Source organism: Cimex lectularius, unplaced genomic scaffold (assembly GCF_000648675.2).
Source record: "Cimex lectularius strain Harlan isolate CLEC.00 unplaced genomic scaffold, Clec_2.1 scaffold70, whole genome shotgun sequence".
Taxonomy (NCBI): Eukaryota; Metazoa; Arthropoda; class Insecta; order Hemiptera; family Cimicidae; genus Cimex; species Cimex lectularius.
The window spans coordinates 880,731-907,498 of NW_019392651.1; the positions used below are offsets into that span (position 1 = coordinate 880,731).

Consider the following 26,768-nt stretch of genomic DNA (forward strand, 5'->3'; position numbering starts at 1 on the left):
TTATTTAATTATTTATACTATTAACGAAGATCTTAGCTGAAATGAAAAAGGTAGTCACGAGCGGGATTCGAACCGACAACCTTCGGCTCAATGCGCCGCTGCTTCTAGCAATTGAGGTATCGTGATGGTCGCCGAATAACGTGGGTTCGAATCCCGCTCGTGACACTAACTTTCTTATCTTAACCAAGACGTTAGATAAAAAGTATAATTAATTAAAATATATATTCTATGATATACATTCCTGTTTGTTTTCAAAAAATAATTATTTTTAAAATAAGGTTGAATTGTTGTTTATGTAAGATTTATATCGCAATAATGAGGAAAGAGCAGGCCGTAGAAACATTTAAAAATCGAAAAAGTGTTCCTTCTTAACATTTCGATAATTTCTGTGGCCATTAGTGACCGTTAATCGATAATTATTTAGAAATCGTGAGATGCGGTCTGGTGTGATGTAGGTTTCAGAAAAACATTTTCGTTATTGTGCCAACGTTTCGATCTTTATTGAGATCATCTTCAGGGATCAAAATGTTTGTCTTCTGTGCAATTGTGTCATTCTTGCATGTCGTGTTGAGGCAAACACTTTGAGCCCTGAAGATGAACTTAATAAAGATCGAAACGTTGGCACGTTAAAGGAAATATTTTTCTGAAACCTACATCACACCAGACCGCATCTCACGATTTCGGAATAAATATTTCGAGAATTGCTTAAGGTGAAAACCTTTTATATTTGGCTTTAGATTAGTATAGTAAACTTGTTTTACAAATAGAGATTAAAAAAGGGGGCGTGAATAAGATGATGAATCAACTTTTGATTGATGATCGATATGGATCACCGTTAAAATCTCTTTATACTCGCTGGTGCGTTGTTGCCGTTTTTCATCAACTCAAGATTTCTTCAATCGCAATTAATAAATAACACTTCGCACCTACTTATCTAATTGTGATATACGATTGTATTCGAGGACTGCTGAAGGGGGAAAAAGCGTTTGCAACAGCCGCGAAAAATAAGAGGAAAGTACTTTCGTGGAAATTCGTTCGGGATCAGAACAAGGAAAACGGCAGGACTCCTATTGAAAAGAGCCTTTTGTTAAAGAAGGCCCTTATCAAAGGCAATTCATAAAAAAATACTCAGGTTACACAAAGTGTTGGTATGCGGGGGGTATGGAGATAATTTAGCAGGATTCCGACAAAATGCTGTTAATTAGTTTGAGCACAACGGAAAATCTCAGTTGGAAATGTTGTTTTCCCTCACGCGCGAAACTTACAGCAACAGGAAGCATGGGCTTTGTGCAATAAAACAATAACCGATACTAAATAAAATAAAAAAGTTAAATACTCATATTTCAAGTAAACAGTCAAATAGTTTCCACTTAATTTGTGATAAAGGAAGTTATAAATAAAACATCTTCTTTTTGTTAGCCACTAGTTTTAATTTCTATCAAATATCGAGTTCAAAACTAGCTACTCCAAAACATCTAAATATTGGTGACAATTTAATATCTATAGATCTTAAAGACAATTTTTTTTTTGAGTTGAACACTATTTGTTTACATTTCATATGGGCAATTGGTCAGAAAAACAAAATTGAACGAACCAAATGGTCAATGTATCAAAGCTTCAGACCAGCAAATTGAAAAATGTATATCCATTATGGTATATAATCAACATGCGTAATGTTATCAATCAGTAGTCAAATAACATTGAATTATTTATAAATTATTCATCATAAATGAATGGTTTTCAATGGTAGACAGGAATTTAATTAATTTGTTAATGCCTATTTAAAATCCTGTTTTTGTTATTCTCGCCTACCCGAATCATTAAAACTTTGTCTGTTGATTCAAAATCAAACAATTGTCTGTGAATTTTACCAATTGTGAGGAATAGTAATTAAGTAGGAGAATGGTGTTAAATGTAAAATTAATTATGTTAATTAGTTAAATATTCGTTAGAGGCTATGTTTGACTGTTCTCATAATATACTTAATTATTATTGGAATTAATGAATTTTACATTAAAAGAGTTTAGAAATTTATTGGTAGATGTAGGTGTAGATGTAATTTTTCAGGGTATGGTATACTGCGCCCTTTAAGAGCTATTGTATCCCCCGTACTCTGCCTAAAGCACATCGGTGAGTCCTATTTCATCAAGAAACTTTATTAATAGGCCCGGTTTCAGTGGTTGAAGCTCTTCTATGGTCACACTATACATCCCAAAACATTTCCTCCTGCGGGCTAATGTAGCTCCGCAGTTTGTTAGTAAATGTGTTGGTGTCTCTTCTGCCTCCTTGTGCTACATGTGCCATCTTGGATTGTTCCAATTTTTTTTAAGTGTCCATTTAGTCTGCAGTGTCCTGTTATGAATCCTGTTAGGATTTGCAGTCTGTTCCTGCTTCCTCTGACACATTCTGTGATTTCTTTCTTATCAAAATTGGTTAGAAGATTCTTGGATTGTTTATGTCCAATGAGTTAATTCCATTGTTCCTTCATTTTCTTTTTGTCCTGCTGTCTGAGATATTCGTTAATAGTGTGGATTCCTATGCCACAGAAGGGTTCGGGTCCTATCAGTGGTGTGGCAGCCCCTTTCCTTGCAAGGGTGTCCGCTTTCTCGTTGCCCTTCTTGATCTGCCCTGGGACCCTGCAGAGGCTGACTTTATTCTTCATACCTAACATGTTTAATTTGGTTTTGCAGTTCAGCACCATCCTTGAACTAACGATACTTGAGCTTAGTGCTTTGATGGCTGCTTGCCTATCTGACATGATAGCTATATTCTTGTTTACCTTTTTCTTAGTTTGAATTGGGTACATCTTTCAATTGCATGAATCAGCTTGGAAGATATTGGTGTTTTCCCATGGGTTCTGAGTATTTGGTTCCGGGTCCAAATACTCCTGCCACCGTACCTTCTTGTGTTCTAGATCCATCTGTGTACTAGAGGATTAGAAATTATAGCGGCGAACTTTCAAATTGTCGCCAAGCCCCTACTGCTCGAATATCCCATCGTTCAATGCGAGACAATTGGAAAAGGAAGAGTGGCTCTATGAGGAATGGTGGCGGAGTCGGGTTTCGAGCGAGAAACGGAAAGGACGAGAGAAGTGACCTGTAAGTGTCTGCGCAAACCAGAAAAGAAGAAGTGTGTAAATTAGTTTTTTTATATCGTAAGTACGAATTATAATTTTTCAAAAGCTATGAGCTCATAGTTTTGACCAGAAGAGAATTAGGTTATATATTTTTTTATTTTATTTTGTATATAGACAAAGCTCGTTTAAAAAAAATAATAATAATAATTAAACATATTTGGCTTTATAATTAGGAAAGTATTTGTTTATTTATTTTTATTTTTTTTAATTATAGGAAAGTATTTGTTTATTTGCTTACTTTTTTATTATAGAAAGAATTGTTCAATAAATAGTTTTATAGTGGAATTTATTTTATTTAATTTATCCTAACATAATAAAATTTATTTACGAAAGGACTAAAATGGAGTCGAGACCAATTTTTGATAATGCCTATGAATACATCTCGACCGGTTCTGCATTAACCATTTTTTTAACGCCAATGACAAATCACATCGCTCAGTTTTCAATCGTATAAAAATAAATTAAAATTCATGATATTGATTTTGTATTTTAAACAACTAAGAGTTATGTTGAGTTGATCGCTTATAACGTTCAGATCAGCAAAAAGCCTCAATTGGCTAAATATTATAGTAACTGAATGATTTAAACTTATAAGCTCGTCTATCGAGAAACTAATTATTTTAAATAATTTGAAATGTATGGAACGTCTGGGCGTCGGGTTACAGCTCCTCTTATTATTCGCCAGCAGTTGATGTCGCACACAGGTTTAATAATAATTATTTGTTAAATTCTGACACGTTCATACATTCTGTATTAATCCGAGAACAGATTAGTATTAATTATTAAAAAGTAATTAGATTACGCAAACATGTGTAACATCGAGTCAGTTCTGCCGCCGTCACCTGCGATGCTGACTTTTCTCGTAGGAACTTTACTGCTTCTGAATAAGAACAGTAAATTCTGACGCAAAAAAATCTTAATTGTGTAATGAGTCTCCGATATGGTTCAGGTGTTTTCACCTGATAAAACGAATACTTTCGAAGCCTATTATGCAAAAGTGGGAAAGCCGGCGTTGACACGCTCCAGGATAAAGGTTGTTGATGTCGAGGGATTTTCACTGCCGTGGTCTGGGGATTTGTGGACGAGTGAGGTATGAAGGATGAAGTCCGGGCCATCTGGGGTTCTCGCCAGATAACGTATCTTACTCAAACAACAAACCCGTATCTTGTACAAACAAGAAAAGTGTAAACAAGGGAAGAGCCCGAGGGCCACCTTCCCAACCCCTACTACATCAATTTTTCTCTTTCCTTATAAACTAATTAATCCTCTTGCCTTACAAACCCATTTTGGACAATCTTGAATCAATTAAATCTATGGGAATTTTACGATTAAAATTATCTCGCTAAGAATATCAAAATCTAAAGTTAATTTTTCTTTAATTACAATTAACTTTTACTTTTATAATAATAATAATTAAAAAAATAGTAATGGGGCGTCGGTGGCCGCAAGGTTTAGTCTTTGACACGGCGCTCATCACAGTAAGGTAAAGGTCCCGGGTTCGAATCAAGCGGCCCTGCATTCCAACCCGACATACTTACAAATGTTTTTTTTTTTCAAAAACACCGGCACCCTGATGGTTTATATGACCTCTGCTATTGCGAACCCTCGTAAAAAAACATATTAAAAAAATAGAACATAAATTAATTTATGGTAACATCAATTATCGATTTGTATGGATTACTATTACTTTTATAACATTAAGCTTAAATTTTCTTACATAAAAATACAATCTAAATATGATACAAAAAATAAAAAAAGTTTTGATTCAAAAATAAAAACAAATGAATAAGCGAATGTAACGTAAGAAGATAAGTGCATACTCTTTTTTGTTTCATCTATTTAATAGTTTAATAGTTTTTAATGTATGAATGGGAAAATTAGTAAGCCGTACATTTATTTCCAGACATTTCTTGCCAGCGCAATTAATGGCTTGCAGAGCCGTGGAATTCTCGCATTTCTAACAACTATGGGGTCAACCAGGGTGGATATTTCCATGTAAAGTCAGAAAAATTCAGCCGGGAAGGGGTGTCCACGAAGAAAATGATCATCGGCGATTGTCTGCGAAACACGATTTTTTAATCGCCACCGAGCGTAAATGTTATGAGAAATTATTTGAATAAATTACTTAGTTTGTCAAAACCATCTACTCAAAAATTGTGCAGAGAATGACCTTATAAATGCCTTTGTTCAGGGACAATTATTTTCACAAGAATGCAACATTTCGAAATTGAATGAAGTTGGGAGATAGTCCTGACGAGGTTGCATTAGATAAATTATTTCCACGATCAATCGGAACGTAATCAACTCACTTTATAATGCAAAACCTTCACCCATTTATTATTGTGTATTTATTCTATACTCATCACAGTAGTAATAAAGTCATGAGAGGTGTTGTGGTCACCGCCTTATAAAACACATTACACAAGCATAATGCATTGAATACGGAGAAGTGCTGAAACGCGTCTGACAGAGCAACCCTGTGAGGATAGGCAGTCGAAAATTATCAGTAACGACCTAATAATAAAAAGGGGTTTGCCACATTACATACAATATAATACCCTAAAATAATAATAATAATGTCAATTAATTAAGGTTTTTAGTTGGGATAAAAACGTCAGTGTCACGAGCGGGATTCGAACCCACGACCTTCGGCTAGATACACCGCTACTCTACCACTTGAGCTATCGTGACTTTGATCCTCGTCAAGTGAACCACGAAAACTAGTGAATAAAAATAATGTTGTTAACCTTTGTTTTTATATTTCAATTTAATATATACGTCTGTGAATTTTTTTATTATTATCCTTCGAAAGTAGCTATTTGAAAATACCTTAATATTTTATTAGAATATTACTTATGCTTGCTTGCTTTATTGCCTTAAAAATTCTTTCCAATCCCTTTATTATTCCCTGCGTTTATACTTAGTACAATATATTTCAAAAAATTAACGTCCGTTCTATTTGCAACTTATCGCAAGGTCTAACTAATTTTGACGATTATGGATTAAAATGGCATCAAAACGTAACGGTAAAAAAAAATTATTTTATCTAACAGTTGCATTTGTGGCTAACAATCATTTATAAATCCAATTTTATATATGTTAACATTTGATCGAGTAGCATTTAAAGAAAGCGAATTTGAAATAATATAAGTGTTAAAAAACATTTTTAATTAAATAATTTTAAATTACTATTTCGGTTTAAAAAGCTAGGTTTTTTGAAGAGAATAATCTAAGAACGGGTTTTTCCATATTAGTTTTTAAACGAGACGTCAAGTAAAATTAAGTGGTGAGGGTTTAAACAGAACGTTGAAACAAAATTTAATTAAAATTTTGAATAATGGTAATCTACCAGAAAGCAGTTCGTCAAGCACAAAAGATTTGTACATTTACCGTTTTTAAAGGTTTTTACCAAAAATTCTTTCAACTTTATTCAAAATTTAAATTCATTAAGTTTGGTTCTAGTATAATTATCTACTATAATTAGGTAAAACAATCTGGCAAACTTTATAGTGAAATTTAGAATTACATTTTATAGAAGGAAGAGAATTTCCCATAAAAAAAGAGTTTTAAAAATATATCATGTATAAATTAACAATGTTTTATTTTAGGAGGAATATCGTATTTATAATGACAATATACAGGGTGAATTGCTACTCGTGCTACAAACTTCTCCAGTAGATTCTTCACCCTAACATGAACAAAAAAGTTCATATTGTCCATGGTCCGATTCTCAACCATTTCAGAGTAATTTCGCTTTTTATCGATTTTGAAAGATATCACGTCCTGGCGTCGGAAAATCGTGATATCTTTTAATCTAAACATTTCTCTTAAAATCTATAAGCACCGTTGAAATCCCCGTTAATTTTTAGAGAGAATCAAAATCATAATTCCATTGAAATTTTTTAATTTAATTTAATGCCCATTTAGTATGTAATGCTTAAGAAGTTTACAAACAGCTAGAAGGTCAAGGAAGAAAGACCCAAACGTTTTGCCACCTTCATCTTCTTATTGAAAAATTAACGGGGATTTCAACGGTGCTTATAGATTTTAAGAGAAATGTTTAGATTAAAAGATATCACGATTTTCCGACGCCAGGACGTGATATCTTTCAAAATCGATAAAAAGCGAAATTACTCTGAAATGGTTGAGAATCGGACCATGGTCAATATGAACTTTTTTGTTCATTTTAGGGTCAAGAATCTACTGGTGAAGTTTGTAGCACGAGTAGCAAGTCACTCTCAAACATTAGCAATCCTTGAACCACCATTTTTTCTCTTTTTGTCATCAACATCTTGGTCTCACAACCACTAAATAAGAAAATGACGAGTGCGTTGGAAGCGTTATTAAATCAGGTAGTTTTCCTCAAATTTGCTGCCTTCTGAGACTAAAATTAGAAACTCTGGATTACTTTATACACTTTCCGATTTACACAATTTTCCACTCTTTTTGTAGTTCTGGCTGAAATAAAACACAAAAAATTAGCCCAAACATTTTGCCACCGTCATCTTCTTATTGAAAAATTAACGGGAATTTCAACGGTGCTATTAGATTTTCAGAGAAATGTTTAGATTAAAAGATATCACGATTTTCCGACGCCAGGACGTGATATCTTTCAAAATCGATAAAAAGCGAAATTACTCTGAAATGGTTGAGAATCGGACCATGGACAATATGAACTTTTTTGTTCATTTTAGGGTGAAGAATCTACTGGAGAAGTTTGTAGCACGAGTAGCAATTCACCCTGTATAAATGGCTAAACATTTACACTAACAGAGTACTTGTAAGAAAATTGTCAGGTGCAAGTATGTTATGTTACTTTTCGTCTTTATATAATTCTATTTATGTGTATATTTTTTAGGATTTCGGACAGTAATGTGAACAGTAAACTCTTTCCCTATGAAAACGGAATGTCGCCGGGAAGGCCACGTACGTGACAGTCGACTTCCCTGGTGTGATTTAAAATCAAGGAGTACGCACGATCGCCAATTCCCCCTACTTTTCAGGAGATGAGACGAAATTTTTTATCAAGGACATATATTTTATCATTTTATTCAAGTAATGAACGAGATATAAATTAACGGAAGAAGAAACAAATTCAACCAATACGAGCCTAAAGGTTTTACATACCGTAATGTTTTTTTTAAGGAGCAGGAGATGACATTCGTGAAATTCTTCGATCTAAATTTATATTGATGTAAGAAATTGTTTATAAGTTATTATATTGTTAAACAAACCATCTCATTTTTATTGCTGCAATATGTCAAATTTTATTTTTATTGAAGATGGCGGTACTTTATAGGGAGAGCAATAATGATTACCTGTTTACTTCCATTTTTTCTACATTAAAAAATGTTATCAAAAATTTTGCTAACATAGATTTTTAATAAAGTTTATTTTTACTTAAAGTATAGTACTTTTACTTAAAGTATAAAAATGGACAGCCAGTAATCTGATCGAGATGCTCAAATGGGTACAAAAAAATACGCTTGAAAGACCAGAAAATGAAAACTCGCAGTGGGCCGGCGATGATGTTTATTGTGAACATATCATTAAAACTAGTTTTCTTTTAATTAAAAAAAAGTTGAAATTTAGATGCAGTGCAACAAAGTTAATAAAGGTGATGTTCTCAGTGTACAAATATCATTACTCATAATTTAAAATGTAAAACGGGTTTCGATTGTAATTAGTTCACGTTCATAGACTTTACGATAAAAAATTTGAATCAATATCCATTTATGGAATGAGAAGATATTCTGAATGTACAAGAATCTGTTTTTAATGGGGTATTTACAGTATGAAGTTATATGAGTTATAAACTCCTCAGTGCCGGTGTTTATAAATTTTAAGTAAAGTGATAAGAGCAGTAGCGTATTGAGCCGAAGGTCGTGCGTTCGAGTCCCGCTCGAGACACTAATTTTTCATCTCAACTACACTTTACATAAAATTATAAATCAATTTAAATAATTCGTTTGGTTAAGTAGGACCAACTAGACGACATATTGAATATTAAAACTATGATTTTCCTTGTCTTTGTGTAATATACGTGTTAATCACCTCTTGTGAAAATCATGATTATTCGTTTCTTTATTTAAAGCTTTTTCATCTGTCAATATCCCATAACTACATAATTGGAAGGACTTGAATTATTAATTATGGTTTTCTGAAAGAAAATAAAATAACTGTACAAATTCTGGCATTGAAGAAATTCATGTTATAGAAAGTGACTTATAATTGATTGTTAGTTGTTTGCTGATATGTTGAGTGATATTTTTTAATGAAAACATCCACGAATGTAATTTTATGAAAACATTTAAGAGAACGGACATCATATTTGATTCGAATTACTTATGTAAACTATAGTAATAAGCATTACATTATGCATAGTGCATGTTCGCTTATATGACCATATGCTCTTTTGTGCTGTTGAACCAGCGAATAAGCGATCGTTGGAGAAAAATATCCGTTTTGCACAGAATACGAATCCAAAACGCATTAATCATATGAGCAACCATTTATTGCTACCTTTTCACCCACGTGCTCATTTCCAAAAGTGATTTATGAGACTGCGCATAATTAAAGAACATCTATTACCATAATGGTTTTTTCTTCTACACCCCTTGTGCACTGGGTTCGATTCAACTATTGTTAAACAAGTACGGCTTATTTAAAGAACATCGATCTTTCATGCAATACTCGAATACACCTAATTAAATAACACATAATTCAGTAGGTTTCCAAGGAGTTCAAATTAGAATGATATTATCAATTAACTAAATTCTAAACATCAAAAAGCAACATAAATCTGCTATAGTCAGATAGTAATACAATTAAATAACAGCAATAATCAGTAACCATTCACTCGTGCGTAAAGGAACATTTTATATGCTTATCTTAATAATTTAATTTTCAATTTTAACTGGGCGAGGTTTGCAGATTAGAAGATAGCATATCGCAACCTGCAATATATTGAGACACGGAACGAAGTATTACAAAATTATATCTACAAAGCAATTAAGCCATTATCTTTATTTAGCCAATGTCAAAATACGTAGTCGTTAATTTTTTTTAATATGTTTAAATACAGGACAAACGTTTAATGTTCTATGCTTGGCAAACGGGAAAATTGGATGAAATCACCGGCCAGTTTTTCATATTTTCTGGTAAACTGTTCATCGAATCAATTTATTAATTATATTTGCATTTGAACGTTCGAATCCTTCCAAGAACTACGAAAAAATGATTTTTGATGTTGTTTTCTCATGACAGTTACATGTAATAGCGCAATAAACCAAAATTACTATATCATAGTGTATGATAAAATGACAATTACCGTGTTTACACAATCAATAGTATCCGTGGTATAAAAGTTTTTATTTTGATGTGTCATATGAACTTAGTTTCAAAGTTGATTCGGTTAAAGTAAGACTCACCAATCTTTAAAAAACAAATGATAACGTCTTTTCATTTTAATATTTTATTACGTACTATTATTAACAGAGGGATGTTGATAACTCCCACTAATATTAATAATAAATAAACATTTTTACAAAAATGATAAGTTAATGTGCAAATATCATCAATCATAGTTGAGTTGCCTGACGTGTCTTGTAAACACTGATTTTATTAAAGTAAGTAAAATTAATTCAGTTCTTGTGCTACTTAATTTTAACTGAATCGCCTTATTGTTGTATTTTAACCTTACTACATTCACATTTGATGTTTAGTATTTTAATGTCTTTTATTCCAACATTTGCGAAATACGTAATGTAGGCTTAATAATTTACTATAATAGTGCTATACTATACATATATTCTTTTAAAAATATTTTCCCCATGCAATATGAAATGGAGGAAATATTTTGTCGAAAAATTCAACTAAATAACTTCAGTAAAGCCACGAATCAATTTTTTATAAGCTTGTAAATGTTGTTATTTTATTAAAAATATCATTTTAATTTTCTTATTATGATTCAAAATAAAGAATCCAAATATACAAATAATGGAAATATTGAAATTGCATAACGTTGAAACTATATAATCGTGATTTCCATCGACAATAAAATTCTTTTGCGATTGGAGAATAATTTTTACATATAAATATTGAAACAATCCCAATTTAAAAAAATCTACCATAAACTAATCATTATTTTAGTTTTTATTGATGAGATGGATCATTTTGAGAAACTATTGCAATAGTAGTGTATATAAATTCATTCAAAATTGTCTGAAAAATTTACGAAATATAACGTAAAAATGGTTTTGTTTTTTAAAGAAAAAACTTGAAAATAAACTGCGTCTTTAGCACTGTACTATGTTGTAAATTACATTACCTAAGCTTTTAGTATGAGTAAGAACTTAATTACGTGTTACGAGCTGGTGAATTAAAAGTTAAATAAAAACTCTATAAATTTCATCTTTACAATATGTATTCAAATATAAAAATAAGCAATGCAGTATTTAGATACTCACTTCGAAATGCGCGATGAGCAAGACGACGATAGTAACTGTGCATGGATTGGACGTGTGATATGGGAGGGGTTTATCTCCATATAGATAACAGGTGGTGTGATAACGGTTTGAAAAAGAAAATTAATAAAACGTGAAAGGATTGGAGATTTTAAATTGACGGCTTTTTTTAGCCTTGTGTAGACCAACGAGACTATCAATTTGTAAGATAGTACACTTGCACGGTGCATATGTAAATTTCTCAAAAAAATATTACTATCTATAATTTATAATTATGATTTTACCTTTCTTATTTTAAATTTTCTATTCTTGTCTATTTTACGAGATTGCATTATTTAAAAATTTACTGCCGATTATTTTATTTTATTAGGTCAAATCAACAATCTCGTCGGATTCCTAGATAGCAACATGTGTTTTATTCGTTTTTAATTGCCATGAAACCATCATGTTTATAAAAATTAAAACAATCTTTCCCTTTACCTAATCACCTCTTATGTCTGGTAATCCTGTTCCGTGTAGTAAGAAAAAAAATCTTACCGAAAATTATGATTAGATACCGACACCAATTTTAAATTTTCTACACAACAACGTGTCGGTTTTACATATAAATATATATATATATATATATATATATATAAAACCAACACGTTGTTGTGTAGAAAATTTAAAATTGGTGTCGGTATCTAATCATAATTTTCGGTAAGATTTTTTTTTATTTTGTACTTTTGGTAATTATTGTTGGTTCTGAACACGTCATTTTGGTAAGGTTTAGAATGAGTATTGATTTTTTTCCTATATCCGTCAGAATAACAAATCATCTTTTGCGGTTAAACCGAAAATTATTAACTTCTGCGATGAATAAATTAACAGATTCCACTTCAATTGTTATACAATTTGAACGACCATTATGCATTTATTATATCTAGTTATTGATCCAAGTGGTTAATAAATGAATTTTGTTTGTTAGGCTAAATATATTTGTTCGTTATTAACAGTCAACGATTGTTTCAGTTTCTGTTGGTATAATATAATTAGCAATATTGATTCATTAATTTTATTACTTTGCTATTTACTAAATCCAATATATTTTGTTAAAAAGTTACATAAAAGCAAAAATATAATAAATTTGCTTTCTTGGTGTCACTGATTTGTTTTATGTCGTTGTTTAGCAAGGTAAATTACTGATTTTATAATACCTGATTGTCGTATGAATGTTTAAAATGGAGAAAAAATTATTCGTGGTGATTTCTTTTAACCAGTTAGATAGTCAATATTGTGGTTTACTGTCTGGAGACATTTATGTTATCGATGAGATAATGATATCTGAATCTTATATTGAGAAATAATAAAGTTAATTTTTTTCAAGGCATGTTTGTTCTTATTAATAAAACTGGACCTCCAAATTAAATTAGAACGTCACAAAGGCGTTTTCGATTCTCCATCCGTAATGAGAAAACTTGGAAACAGTGTCTTAATGGGCCGGAGCGAAAGGTATTCCCAAGTTTGAGCGCATTTTTCTCCTGCCTTCCGTGAAAGCTAAACACCGACTTTGTAAATGTCCAAAACTTAATTACATGGGGGGGATGCTTAATTTTTTCCACGCTGTGGCCTAGGCAAGCCCAGAGATTAAGGAACACCTCAAATTCAAATTCAGAGAAATATACAAAAAGAAATTTTGTAATTTCATGTCAATTCCTTTTGCTATTTGATAAACTATTTTGTTATCTATGTCACATTCAACCCATCACTCTTACTGCTCTATTAGTCTCACTATCAAACGTATATGTAAAACCACTTTTATACAATACTTAACGCTTTTTGAAGCCCAGTCGTATTTCTGCAATACACCAAAATAAAACTGGGGACCGAAATTCCGACATACAAAAATTCTTTGGTGGATCAGTCCTCTACCTTTTCATTTTTTTTTACTTTCACTTTCCATCTTTTTTGCACGGACTGTCACTTCCTCTCACTCTCTCATTTAAAAAGAGCTACAATTCCTCTCTCCCACTCTCTTTCACTCTCTCTCTCTCTCTCTCTCTCTCTCTCTCTCTCTCTCTCTCTTTCTCTCTCTCCATACATAATTATTACTAACGTATGTATAATATAAAAATTATATATCTTTAAGAATAAACCAATATAATAAAAAAGGCAATTAATAAGCAAACAGTATTAAAATATTTCGCGCTTGTTGTATCTAACCTATGCAGTTAGAGGTGTTCATACAAAAAAGATAATCATTTGAATTTAACAAATTAAACTAACTCCGAAATTGTGAGCGGGCCTAAGTTCGCTGAGAGGATCGGCCGAACAAATGGTCGGAACTGGTCAGCGAGGAGGAAAAGATTTATGCTTGTTATACTCTAACAACAAATAAGACGAGAACTGGAGGGTCGTTATCTGAAGTAGATAAGATATAAAGAAGTGAGCGGGCCGTGTCGAGACGAGCATGAAATTAAGTGAACTAAGTAGTTTGGAAGGAGGGACCGTTGATAAGGCCCTTGGGACACCGATCTACAAACCAACTGTAATTGCACTTTAGTTGTCCGACCGGGTAACTTAAACAAGCCCACCACCGGGAAACTCTCGTAGGAAAGTTTTCCACGGTCAGATCTGACCATTCTAACTTCCCTTGTCGATTATATATGCATACCCATATAGATAATATTGTTCCATATGGTGTAATATAACACAGTCTTATTGAATAACTGAATATTATTTCATAACAATATTGATATAAACATAAAGGTATCGTTGATGTGCACTTCGGGTCATTACATGGTGCGTACAAATTAATCAAACTTCTTAAATAATTCACTAGTTTTCGTGATCCTCTTGGCCAATTAATGCCTTTCAATTAATTAAGGTTTTTAATTGAGATAAAAAAAGCCAGTGTCAAGAACGGGATTCGAATCTACGATCTTCGGCTAGATACGCCGCTCCTCTACCACTTGAGCTATCGTGACCTCGATCCACTCGGACACTAACTTCCCATCTCAACCCCAACTTTTGAATTGAAAAATGGCAAAAAGGAGGGAAAATTTAAAAAAGTGGGGGTTGAGATGGGAAGTTGGTGTCCGAGTGGATTGAGGTCACGATAGCTCAAGTGGTATAGCAGCGGCGTATCTAGCCGAAGATCGTGGGTTCGAATCCCCCTGTTCCACTCACTTTTTTATCTCAACTAAAAACCTTAATTTTCTTAAGCAATAATAACTAATTTAATAAAAAGTTTATCAATCCCGCTAGATTTTTATTTAGATTTATTTTAACGTTTTTGTTAATCATGTTTGACTAGTCTTTACATTTTATAATTAGTTATAATGGGTAAAGATTCGAATTTTACCAAGAAAATGGCCCGATGAAGATTATAGGCTTGTTATAAAATTATATTATATTATAACTATACATATGTCTGTCTATTTGTTTATTTTTCGATACTGTTTATACATTTGTTTCTTACACAATAGTTCAGTTTCTGTAATAGCCCAACTAGATCCAAATTTCTTGTATTTTTGGGGTTATAGCTTTCCAACTTTAAGAACCGTTAGCTCTTTAGTGCTTGTCGATAAAACGCTTCCATAAAAAGAAACAACTATAAAAAGGATTCAGCGAAATAGTAACGGAGACACAAATCTCTTGGCCGAATTCCGTAGGAAACATTAGACAAACAAACCGGAGTAAGTGCGCTCGGAGGTCGTGCGGTTCAAAGGGGACCCGGCACATAAATCCTCGCCGGCCCAAACATCTTATCAAGTTGGCCAAAACGACATCAAAAGGGCCCTGAGGCTGTTTTTATACCCATGCCGTTTTTCGCTTCGGCTTTCTCACTGAAGTTCCACTGATCGATGACGACGCGAATCAGAATTATTTAGCGTGGATCAATAACATCGTGTCCCTATTTAAACGAAACGGAATAGAATAAATTGTCCCTATCCTACGACTCACTAAAACGTAAGCTGTTTGAAATGGCCGGTCTTAAAAAGTCAAGACAAAGAAACAAAGCATGCATTAATCCATATTTTTACCCGGTATAAAAGATCTGAACACATATTCGACTCATTTAAAAGAGAAAATTGAAAAATAAAACAAATCGTAAAGGCGTAAGATCGTGATAAAATAATAATGCTTAAAACTTTCTTTCATAATAAAAAATGATCATGTATTGGAAAGCTTTGTTAAAGAACAACAAACAACATTAAAGAAGTTTGTTAAAGAACAACGCGCATGATTAAAGAAAGATTTTTTTTCATTGTTTAGTTCTTTTATTTAATATTAACAACAACTATGTTCAAAACAACAACTATGCCAGTGAATGAATGTTTGGAACAAGAAATTAAAAATAAAAATTAATAAAAAAATAATAATTCTTAATTTTTACATAAAGCAAATATTAGACTTATATTATTGGTGGAAATTGTAAACATTTTTCTATTTATAAGAATTTTTAATTAATTAATATTTATGAAAGGTATTGGTTAAGATAGCAAAGTCAGTGTCACGAGCTGGATTCGAACCCACGACCTTCGGCTAAATTCGCCGCTGCTCTACCACTTGACTTGGATTCACGTCATTCATTTGTCGCCGAGAATCAAATAGATAGAGAATATCATAATAGTCATTACACGACATATGAAAAATGGCAAAAAGGAGGGAAAATTCGAGAGGTGAGGTTGAGATGGAAAGTTAGTGTCCGAGCGGATCGAAGTCATGATAGCTCAAGGTGGTAGAGTAGCGGCGTATTTAGCCGAAGGTCGTGGGTTCGAATCCCGCAAGTGACACTGACTATTTTATTTTAACCAATATCTTTCATAAATATTAATTAATTGAAAAATTTTAATTGGTCAATCGGACCACGAACTGTAATGGATTTATAAGAATGTTAACGTATTGTTAGTATCAAAAAGCCAAAGGATACGTCAATACAAAATACCATATACGTATATACTTATTTTAAAAATGTGAATGTTTAGATATATTCTAGGACACCAGAAAACCAACTCAGGGCGGTAACGTGGCAATGAAACGAATCGAAAACACTAATTATTTTGGAGCGCGATAACCCCTCTTCCCAATTGCTGTATAATACAATAATCTTCTTTTTTAATAATTTATATGTAGCATGTTAATATCTATACATATTCCAACTATGTGAAGAGAGATATGTGGTTTTTAGTTAAAGTAGTAACCAGCCAGAGCGGTCACTACATTGAGAAATAAAGGGAATAGAAGTTTTCGACGCCTCTGTCGTTTAAGGTGGCGCAGTGCGTTTTCGAGATAGAAAATTGCTGTTAGGGCTTAGATGTAGGTAGGATGAATCAAAAGGTAGGCATAGAATGTGACCGACGTCATTAGGAACTAGAAAATTTGTTTGAGGACCTTTGAGTGGGTGCGCTGGTTATCGAATGGCTGCGGTACTCCACAGTTCAACTCTGGATGACCAAAGTGGTCGCAGTAATATCTTACATAAAGATACATGCGTTTAGAATTAGAAAACTGATTTCGGTCCTAAAAGTCTTCGTAGTTGGCCCAGACATTGTTCATGTGTAGGGATTCCATGTCAGTTAGCTGTTGGCATAGCCTTGTGTGTATGTAGTAGAGGGCGAGACTGTTTTTCAATGTGATTGTACACAGTACTCAAAATTTAACAAGATATATTTTCTTGTTTACAATATTTTTAAAACTAAAAAACAGAAAGATTTAGGGACAAATCTGCTATTCAGGAGATAGGTGAGTACAATTGGTATGCTTTATACAAATTCTCCGGCGTCGCTTGAAAATTAAAAAAAAAAATATAGAAAGACTATTATATTCTGTTTATAATTTATATCAAATGGTCAAGATAACAATTAGGGGGATGAAAAGAGGATTCTTAATAACAAAATGATAGGAGGCGATCATTTGACCAACCACTTGACCAATGGATGGAACCAATTGACGTCTATAAAGCAGATGTAAGGACGGACTCATCCAAAGAACGTCATACTTGATGAAGTTCACTAATTTCATGGTCCGCTTGACCAATTAATTGATATTGAAATATATTACAATTGGCTCCTTTATGCCATTTTTCAAATGTCGTGGAATCGAATTGGATTCTTCCCTGGCTAAAAGGAGGGAAAATTCAAAAGGTAGGGTTGAGATGGAAGGTTGGTGTCCGAGTGGATCGAGGTCACGATAGCTCAAGTGGTAGAGCAGCGGCGTATCAAGCCGAAGATCGTAGGTTCGAATCCCGCTCGTGCCAGTGACTTTTTTATCTCAACTAAAAACCTTAATTAATTGGAATATATTAATTGGTCAAACGGTCCACGAAATTAGAGAATTTAATGATTTAAAAAGAAGCATACTTCACTAAAGCTCTCCGTCGCCATTTCATTTGTCGCCGAGAATCCAATCCGATTATACGACATTTGAAAAATGGCAAAAAGGAGGGAAAACACAAAAGGTTAGGTTGAGATAGGAAATTGATGTCCGAGTGGATCGAGGTCACGATAGCTCAAGTGGTAGAGCAGCGGCGTATCAAGCCCAAGATCGTGGGTTCGAATCCCGCTCGTGCCATTGACTTTTTTATCTCAACTAAAAAAACTTAATTAATTGTAATTATTTTCATAAATAATGTCCGTGAACACGCTGATGTGTATGATATTTAGTCAAGATGGTTTTAATGTTTAAAAAGAATATTCTATATGTAAAGTGAAGAGTAGTATAATTATATAAAATTCATAAAAATATAAAGGTATATATAACCATTAATGATTCAAAGCGTAAATCACACATGGGATAAGATCCCAAACAGAACGACAACGACAATATATCGAATGATGGTAATATCTTGATGTACTTTGAGTTAATTCTGAATTTGAAACCAAGGGTTCCAGTTTTATTTGTGATGACTTAATGACTTAATGATGACTTTCTGTCCATACACGAGTATTATGAACGTTGTTCAAAATTCCCCAATTGGTTGACGACAATCTGCGGTTGGCTCGCATTTAAACTCAATATGATGCAAAGTATAAATATTTCGGACTTTGTGTTATGTGTGTTTGTATGTTAGAAACTATATCTGTTGTGTTACTTGCTGTTTTATATATTTTGTTTTGTAGTATAAGTGGCTGTTTTTAAATTGAATATTAGATTGGTGTAAACTAACAATTGGGAAAGAACTTTCAGGAATAAAATTAGTAGTGTTTTTTATTTAACTAGCATTTGATAGACATTACAAAATAGATAGTTCCAGCAGGTTATGAAAATAAAACTTCTCAAGTGGCGCATTTCTTTATTTTATTATACTTGTTTCACATTTTAGGATACTACTCCATTTTCAGTTGATACTAAACTTATTAAATATAGATTTAGTATTCGTGGTGTCCGTATCCTGTGCCATATTTGTCGCTAATGAAATTGGAACATAAATGTGCACAAACTTTGGCTCACTTTAAATTTGTTGTACAATAGGTGTTGTTTGGTTTTTGTTTTGCATAGCCAAAAGTTTTAAATCACATATTACATTCTTATTAAGGAATATATATATAGGCAAAACAACTTTTTTTTACTGTGGGACCATCTGGATCATAATTCGATGATTTGTGCCCAACCCTCGGGAAATTTTAATGTTTAAAAAAACGGGGAAAAATGCATATGCCGTTGCTAATCCTGGGAAGGGGCGACGCCATTGGCCAGTTTTAATACTGATCTACGAGCAGGGGCCTTAATGCTGTTTTGAGCGCTCCCAACCCACTGAACCTTCAAAAAGTCGTTTGCGCCCTCCCGACTCACCCCTTATCGCCGGAGGCGCATTTCCATCCTTTTACCTACACCGACGAATCCATAGATCAGCCGCGTTTTGCTTCATTGATAAATCAAAGGGATCTTTTCTTGATAAAATAAAGCCAACAGTTTTTAATTAAGGAATCCCAAACAAAACGTCAATTCATTCAATTCAAAGAGATAGACTCACAAATTTGCTAGTTCAGCCATTAATAGTCAGTATTTTGAACAACTTCCAACGGATTTTACGTTTGTACAAGAAAAACCTTTCCCTTTGCCATTTCTCTTAAAGAAAATAAATTAATATGTATTGTTAAATTAAACGAAGATTCCATCTTTAGTCTCTTTTAACTGTTATATCAACAAAGCAAAACTATGATTAAGAAATATCGTTTAACGTGATTAAAAGAGGGCGTCGGTGGCCGCAACGGTTTAGGCGTTGACACGGCACTTCTCTCTGTAAGGGAAAGGTCCCGAGTTCGAATCCAGCGGTCCTGCGTTCGAACCCGACATACTTATAAATTGGCTGTTTTTCAAAAACATCGGCACCCTGAGGCCCTGAGGGTTTATATGAACTCTACCGTTGCGAACTCTCGTTAAAAAAAAAAAAAAAAAAAAAAAAAAAAAAAAAAACTTTAAGGTACACGAAGTATATGGATATGAAATAATACATATTATTGCAATTCCGACCGAAATTCAACATGCTTTACGTTATTTTATTCTAGATTAGTATAAAGTCAGTGAGTGAAGGTTTATATTTTTCACGTCAGTCTAATAATAATAATAATGTGGGAAGTTTAGTGGCCGAGAAATAGTCTGGCCATCGCCGTCCCTCAGTGTGTTTTTCCTTCTTTTCAGGTTTTCGTGGGTATTTCTTACTCACAAGACAAATAATATTTGGTTTCTTCCGTGTATCTGGTTACTGTATTTTAATGATCGCATCATACATCTCAGAAATATTTTTTCGTTTCAGAATATAGTCTTTGTTTTTATGTTAGTTGCTACATAGATTTTATTATTACTACGACAACGTCAGAAACAGATAATACATGTATATATGTCCATAATGAAAAAAATCTTTTCTCGCATGATTAAAACCGCATATAAATGCATTTATCAAGAACGTGGAAAGGAGGAATACGAAGTCTTAGGCGTATGGTTTTGAGAACAATATAATTGACATTTACAGTTCTAAGAACTAAATCCAACAGGACCAATAATGATATAAAATAATTTTATGTTTTATGTATATTTTGCACAATCTACAGTGTGTGTGTGTGTGTGTGTGTGTGTGTGTGTGTGTGTGTGTGTGTGTGTGTGTGTGTGTGTGTGTGTGTGTGTGTGTGTTGGCAAGAGAGACACGCGCACGTGTGCCTGTGTGTCAATAAGTTGGGATAACTAACATCCAACTACATCTTGAAAAAGTAATATAATTTGCCATATTTGGTCTACAATTATACAGCAGCTAATATGAACCCTTTGAAAACTCTTGTAAGGAAGTTAACGGCGTGGCAAACTTCATATCTTCGATGGCCGTGGAGTAAATAATTCCCGAAACGAAATACATTCGCCCATTATTCACCAAGCAATTCCCGCGCGTTCGCCCCCATTGTTCGAAGTTGGGGGTTGTGCCGTCAAGTTTTCCACAATAAGTAGTCATATAAGTTGCTGCCAGCTATTGTGAAATCCGCCCGCCTACCTCCGGAAAGCAAAATTGAAACTAAATACTGAAAAGCGATGACGAATACTTCGAAACTCCTGTTTTGGTCCGTCTTGTACAGAGAAATCGAAGTCAGTATTGCCATGACAATAACCGGTGTAAAAAAATTCATATTGAAATACTCGTAGTAAAAAGATAAAGCAAATATTCTATGTGCAATAAACTCAAAGACTCTTATTTCTTTCCATAGAATGTATTTGAGAAAAAAAAGCAAATTTATTTGTTCTTGTCAAGTAATTTACTTATGCTTTAATCACTTAATGAACCATATATCATTGATTAATGAGTTGTCTATTATACGACTTCTATGGAAGTGATGATATATTTTTATAAATTCCAAATATATTTTTATCCTGATATCAACAATTCATCGAATTAACATAAATCAGTTTAGTAAATTTAAACACATCAATTCTCTTGTCTCGTTTTTCTTCGTTGTTTTATCAATAAGATACTTTATGAACAGTTTACTTTCAGTTCAGCAGTCTGATTTTGTATGAAGTCTATGGATAAAAGAAGTACTTTGGAGCAAACACTTATTCAAACAGCCAAATAAACTTTATTATTATGAAAATACAACTTTATACGGAGCAGAAACGTAACTCTTAAAATTAATCTATCTTCGTTTTAGTGGTCAATTGACCAAGTTACTTCTTTCAATTAATTAAATTTTATTTGATCAAATATATCCAAAATAACACAAATCAATATCTTTTTAAAAACCGATTTTGTCCACTTGATATGACAATAAATTCTGAACCTTTGATAATAAATATGAATATTTAAACTTAATACATTGTTTATTAGTTTTTTAATAAAAGGCAATAACGATTAGCCAATTTTATGAATTTTCAGGTAAATTAATAAGTCATAACAAAGTTAAATATACGTTAAACTGCTTTTGATAAAAAAAGTCAGCGGGATTCGAACCCAGGACCTTCGGCTGTAATCTAAAAATGTCAAATGTCCTGTAATCTAATTGATTCTCGGCGACAAATGAAATGGCCACGGAGAAGTTTAGTGAAGGTATACTTCATTTAAAATTATTAAATTCACTAGTTTCGTGCTCCGTTTGACCAATTAACATCTTTCAATTAATTAAGGTTTTTCATTGAGATAACAAAGTAATTGTCACAAGCGGGATTCGAACCCACAACTTTCGGCTAGATACGCCGCTGCTCTACCACTTGAGCTATCGTGACCTCGATCCATTCGGACACCAACCTCTTTGAAAAATGGCAAAAAATAGGGAAAATTTTATTAATTGAAAGTTATAGGAAACTATCATTTTTTTTGCGTTTATCAGTTTTTAAAATTGCTGTGCACCCTTGGAAGACTTTAATTTATTCAATGTCAATTCGATAGACTGCAAGGTTTTACTTTTGCAACATTAGCAAGGGACGTACATAAATATCCACAGAATGGTGACATCAATATCAATATTTTTATACAAATTTCTAATCAAAATGTTTGAAGTGAGTGTCAACGTCTCTGAGTTTGCGAGATTAATTTTGTTTCGATATGACGAGAAATAATTTGACAAAAACGGCTCCTGTTAGACGATGAAAGATTACTATAAATTTCTTGAGAAACGGTTGCCGATTTTTATTTGACATCGATTGGCTCAGATTCTTAACTGCATTTGGCAAGAAGTTGCCTTTTGTATTTCTGAAAAACAATGACTGTCCTACTCAATCAATTGAACGGGAGAAGCCGCACAAGACTTTTTCGGGCCAATTTGGAAAATTTTCCCCAAATGTGTTTACAGAACTGGGCCGTCTGAACTGAGGTCGGATCTCGGATCGGGGTTCAGTTGACAATTGAATTAGGGTCGGTATCAGGGGGCAGCAGTTTTAATGGCCATCGCCCTTTCACGTCAGTAGTGATTAATAGTCCGTTGCGAACGGTCACGGCTTAAAAATAATAATGCGGATCCTATCTCGCTTTTCACAATCTGCCCTTACAGGTTGGAATATTTTTACAAATTTCGAAAGCCTAAATACCATGGTCCTCGTACCGCAAAATACAAACAATTACATTGAAAGGAGAAGCAAAAGAATATCAGTTTAAATTTATAAACTTTTGATAGGACAATCTTCTGAAATCAAATACGACAGATTTTTTTTATTGTAGAACTTTTTTTTATGTTTTGGTCTTTTACATTTTTATTTTACTTTATCTATTCCATTATAAATCATTTTTGTTTCATATATTATTTATAAGAACTAATTTTGAAGGCTGGTTGTTTCGATGAATAAAGAGACGAAAGATAAAATATTTTATCGTAAAAAGATTTTTTTTTCTTGCTGCACCATTCCGAAATGAAATAAAGCAAGAGTCAAGTTAGTGCGAAACTGCTGGTAAGACACCTAGTTTTATGGCAAACTGACTATATTCGTTATATCAAGATAGTAAGATTTGAGAAATTCAAACTTCTTTAAGGTAAATCACCACAAAAATAGTTCAGACGAAAAAGTATCTTCCTGTATTTCTTAAAGTGCCATTAATCATCATCGAGAGGAAAAATGATTGATAAAACTTTGAACTGGTACTTTTTCAGGACGAACCTATAAATCAATAGGGGATGGCATTGAAGAACTAATTCAGCGTTGGTGAAGAGGAAGGGGCGGCAATCGTCATAGACCTCTTGTTGCCAAGAGCGACGGGCCGTAAACACTGAATTATACATTGTCAAAGAGTGGTAACTAAGGGGCCACCGCTCTAAACTTGTCCTAACTCATTTATAGCATTTTAAATTGTACGCACGTGCCGGTGCCTAGGGCAACAGGGACAATGCGCGTTTAAACATTTAAAAACTATAACTTTCCCTCGGATGAATAGAAGGTCGTAATTGGACCCTAGCTGTCAAGCTAGTGCAGCTGAATGGCTGTCAGACAATCCTCTGGTGCAAAATAATATTGATTTTTTGCTCGCTGCATGATATAATGACAAAGCTACAAATTATACAGCAATTCCGGCACCAGCTCCTGGGCCAAAGCATGCACCGGTGCCCCTTATGCAGAGAAAGGTTGCTCGATGTGGCACACATAATGGAATCTTGCCATGACTTGACATCCCAGAATTAAAGAATGGTCCTCGGACATAGTAGCCAGTTGCGGGGTCCCCTGTTCCGCTTTTTGGAAGACTTGACTTTTTTTAATTGTATACTTGGCCTATCATGAGCTTCTTCTAATACTTGTGCCTGCTTACTTTTAGGGACTACTAGTTTCCACTCCTCCGGATCATGATGTGGGTCTAATCGAGGGGGAATCAACCAATATAAACTATCCCCCACAGATTTCCCAATCAGGAAATCTATCGGGAAATTATTTTATCTTTTTGAACATACCATTGTACCACTCATCTTGCAGGACGAGATTCTTAATAAGGAAGATATCAAAAAGGTCGTTATTTTTGGACGGGTGGTGTGAGCGAGAGAGCGCATCGGCAATTTCATGCAGAGACCCTTTCCGATATTTAATTTCGATATTTGTAAAATTAGATTACAACAGTCTGCCAAAACCGAATAAGTCTTCACAGTTTATCTTGATTAGTTCAGTTATTCAATGTTTGTCACTGATATATTACTATTTGGAGTCCATTATATTTTGTATTTTTAAATTAAGCATTATCGTGAGAGAATAAATGAAAAGAGATTAATAATGAGACAGATAGAAAGTAAAAGAGAAATAGAGAGAGAGAGAGAGAGAGAGAGAGAGAGACAGAGAGAGAGAGAGAGAGAGAGAGAGAGAGAGAGAGAGAGAGAGAGAGAGTTTTTCTAATGAGAAATATAAAAGCTAATTGTTAACAAAGCGATTAAGCTGTTCAATATTTTTTATAATTTTGTACAAATTATGGATTTATTTTTTCCTAATGATAATAAAAATGATCGGATATTACTCGTTGCTTTATTTTCCTGTTGTTAACCGTTTACAGATTTTTAATTGACGTCCATACGGCATTCAAATACTATTTATAATATAAATATTTCTTAACGCATAATTATCATTATTCCGTTCGTCGTATTGGCCACTGCATTTTAAATATTTAGAGTCCATTCTTTTCTATTCATTATTGTTTTGTATTTTTTCCATGTTCATTATGCCTCGGTTGCTATTAGGCTTATTTTTCTAGTCCGATAGACAAAAATCAGTACTGAATCCCGTAATAGTTTCATTTATTGAATTGTATACACTGTAAAATACTTTTCTAATTACTTTTCTACTTTTCTAAAAATATCTGTTCGAGTTAGCAAAGTAATTGATATAAGTTTGAATTGAAATAAAAATAACATAGTTGCAAATAAACGATTTTGACAAGTTGGGTTTTGGTTTGGGGTGTTTTATAATTTTTATAATATATATATATATATATATATATATATATATATATATAGATANATATTACTATTTGGAGTCCATTATATTTTGTATTTTTAAATTAAGCATTATCGTGAGAGAATAAATGAAAAGAGATTAATAATGAGACAGATAGAAAGTAAAAGAGAAATAGAGAGAGAGAGAGAGAGAGAGAGAGAGAGAGAGAGAGAGAGAGAGAGAGAGAGAGAGAGAGAGAGAGAGAGAGAGAGAGAGTTTTTCTAATGAGAAATATAAAAGCTAATTGTTAACAAAGCGATTAAGCTGTTCAATATTTTTTATAATTTTGTACAAATTATGGATTTATTTTTTCCTAATGATAATAAAAATGATCGGATATTACTCGTTGCTTTATTTTCCTGTTGTTAACCGTTTACAGATTTTTAATTGACGTCCATACGGCATTCAAATACTATTTATAATATAAATATTTCTTAACGCATAATTATCATTATTCCGTTCGTCGTATTGGCCACTGCATTTTAAATATTTAGAGTCCATTCTTTTCTATTCATTATTGTTTTGTATTTTTTCCATGTTCATTATGCCTCGGTTGCTATTAGGCTTATTTTTCTAGTCCGATAGACAAAAATCAGTACTGAATCCCGTAATAGTTTCATTTATTGAATTGTATACACTGTAAAATACTTTTCTAATTACTTTTCTACTTTTCTAAAAATATCTGTTCGAGTTAGCAAAGTAATTGATATAAGTTTGAATTGAAATAAAAATAACATAGTTGCAAATAAACGATTTTGACAAGTTGGGTTTTGGTTTGGGGTGTTTTATAATTTTTATAATATATATATATATATATATATATATATATATATATATACACACGCAAGATCTAAGTAATCGATATAAATAGTTTTGAATGTTGAAATAAAAATAACATAGTTGCAAATAAAAAATTCTAAAAAAATAAAAATAAAATATGTATATCTTGTAAACAATCCCAACACAAAAAACAACTTGTCAGAATTTTTTATTTGGAACTATGTTTTTTTTTATTTCAACATTCAGAACAATTTATATCAATTACTTATATCTTGTACATATACAATATCGTATATCGTATATATCATATATAATATTATATATAAATATATATATGTGTGTGTGTGTGTGTGTGTTCCCGTATATAGAAGGGATTATTAAAACTGAATTTTTGAATATAGAAGGCAATGTATCCACTTTTTTCCTTTGGTTATCTATTGATTTTTTTTCGTTTTTTTTCTTCTTTTTTTGTGAACCATCATAAAGTTTCAGTTTCATGACGTATTCAACGACTTATCAGCATA

The 26,768-nt window shown here is 32.8% G+C and overlaps 1 protein-coding gene across 18 annotated transcripts in view; it reads right to left on the bottom strand.

Annotated features, from left to right (window-relative positions):
• LOC106667682 (CUGBP Elav-like family member 1) overlaps window positions 1-26,768 on the bottom strand; it is a 661,474-nt gene that overhangs the window by 413,495 nt on the left and 221,211 nt on the right. The window contains exon 1 of one of the 18 annotated variants that reach the window (XM_024230652.1): window positions 11,605-11,666. The exons of the other annotated variants lie outside the window; for them this stretch is intronic. The gene's annotated coding sequence lies outside the window, so the exon portion shown is untranslated. Of the gene's footprint in view, window positions 1-11,604; window positions 11,667-26,768 lie in introns of those variants that run through there. 18 annotated transcript variants of the gene reach the window in all.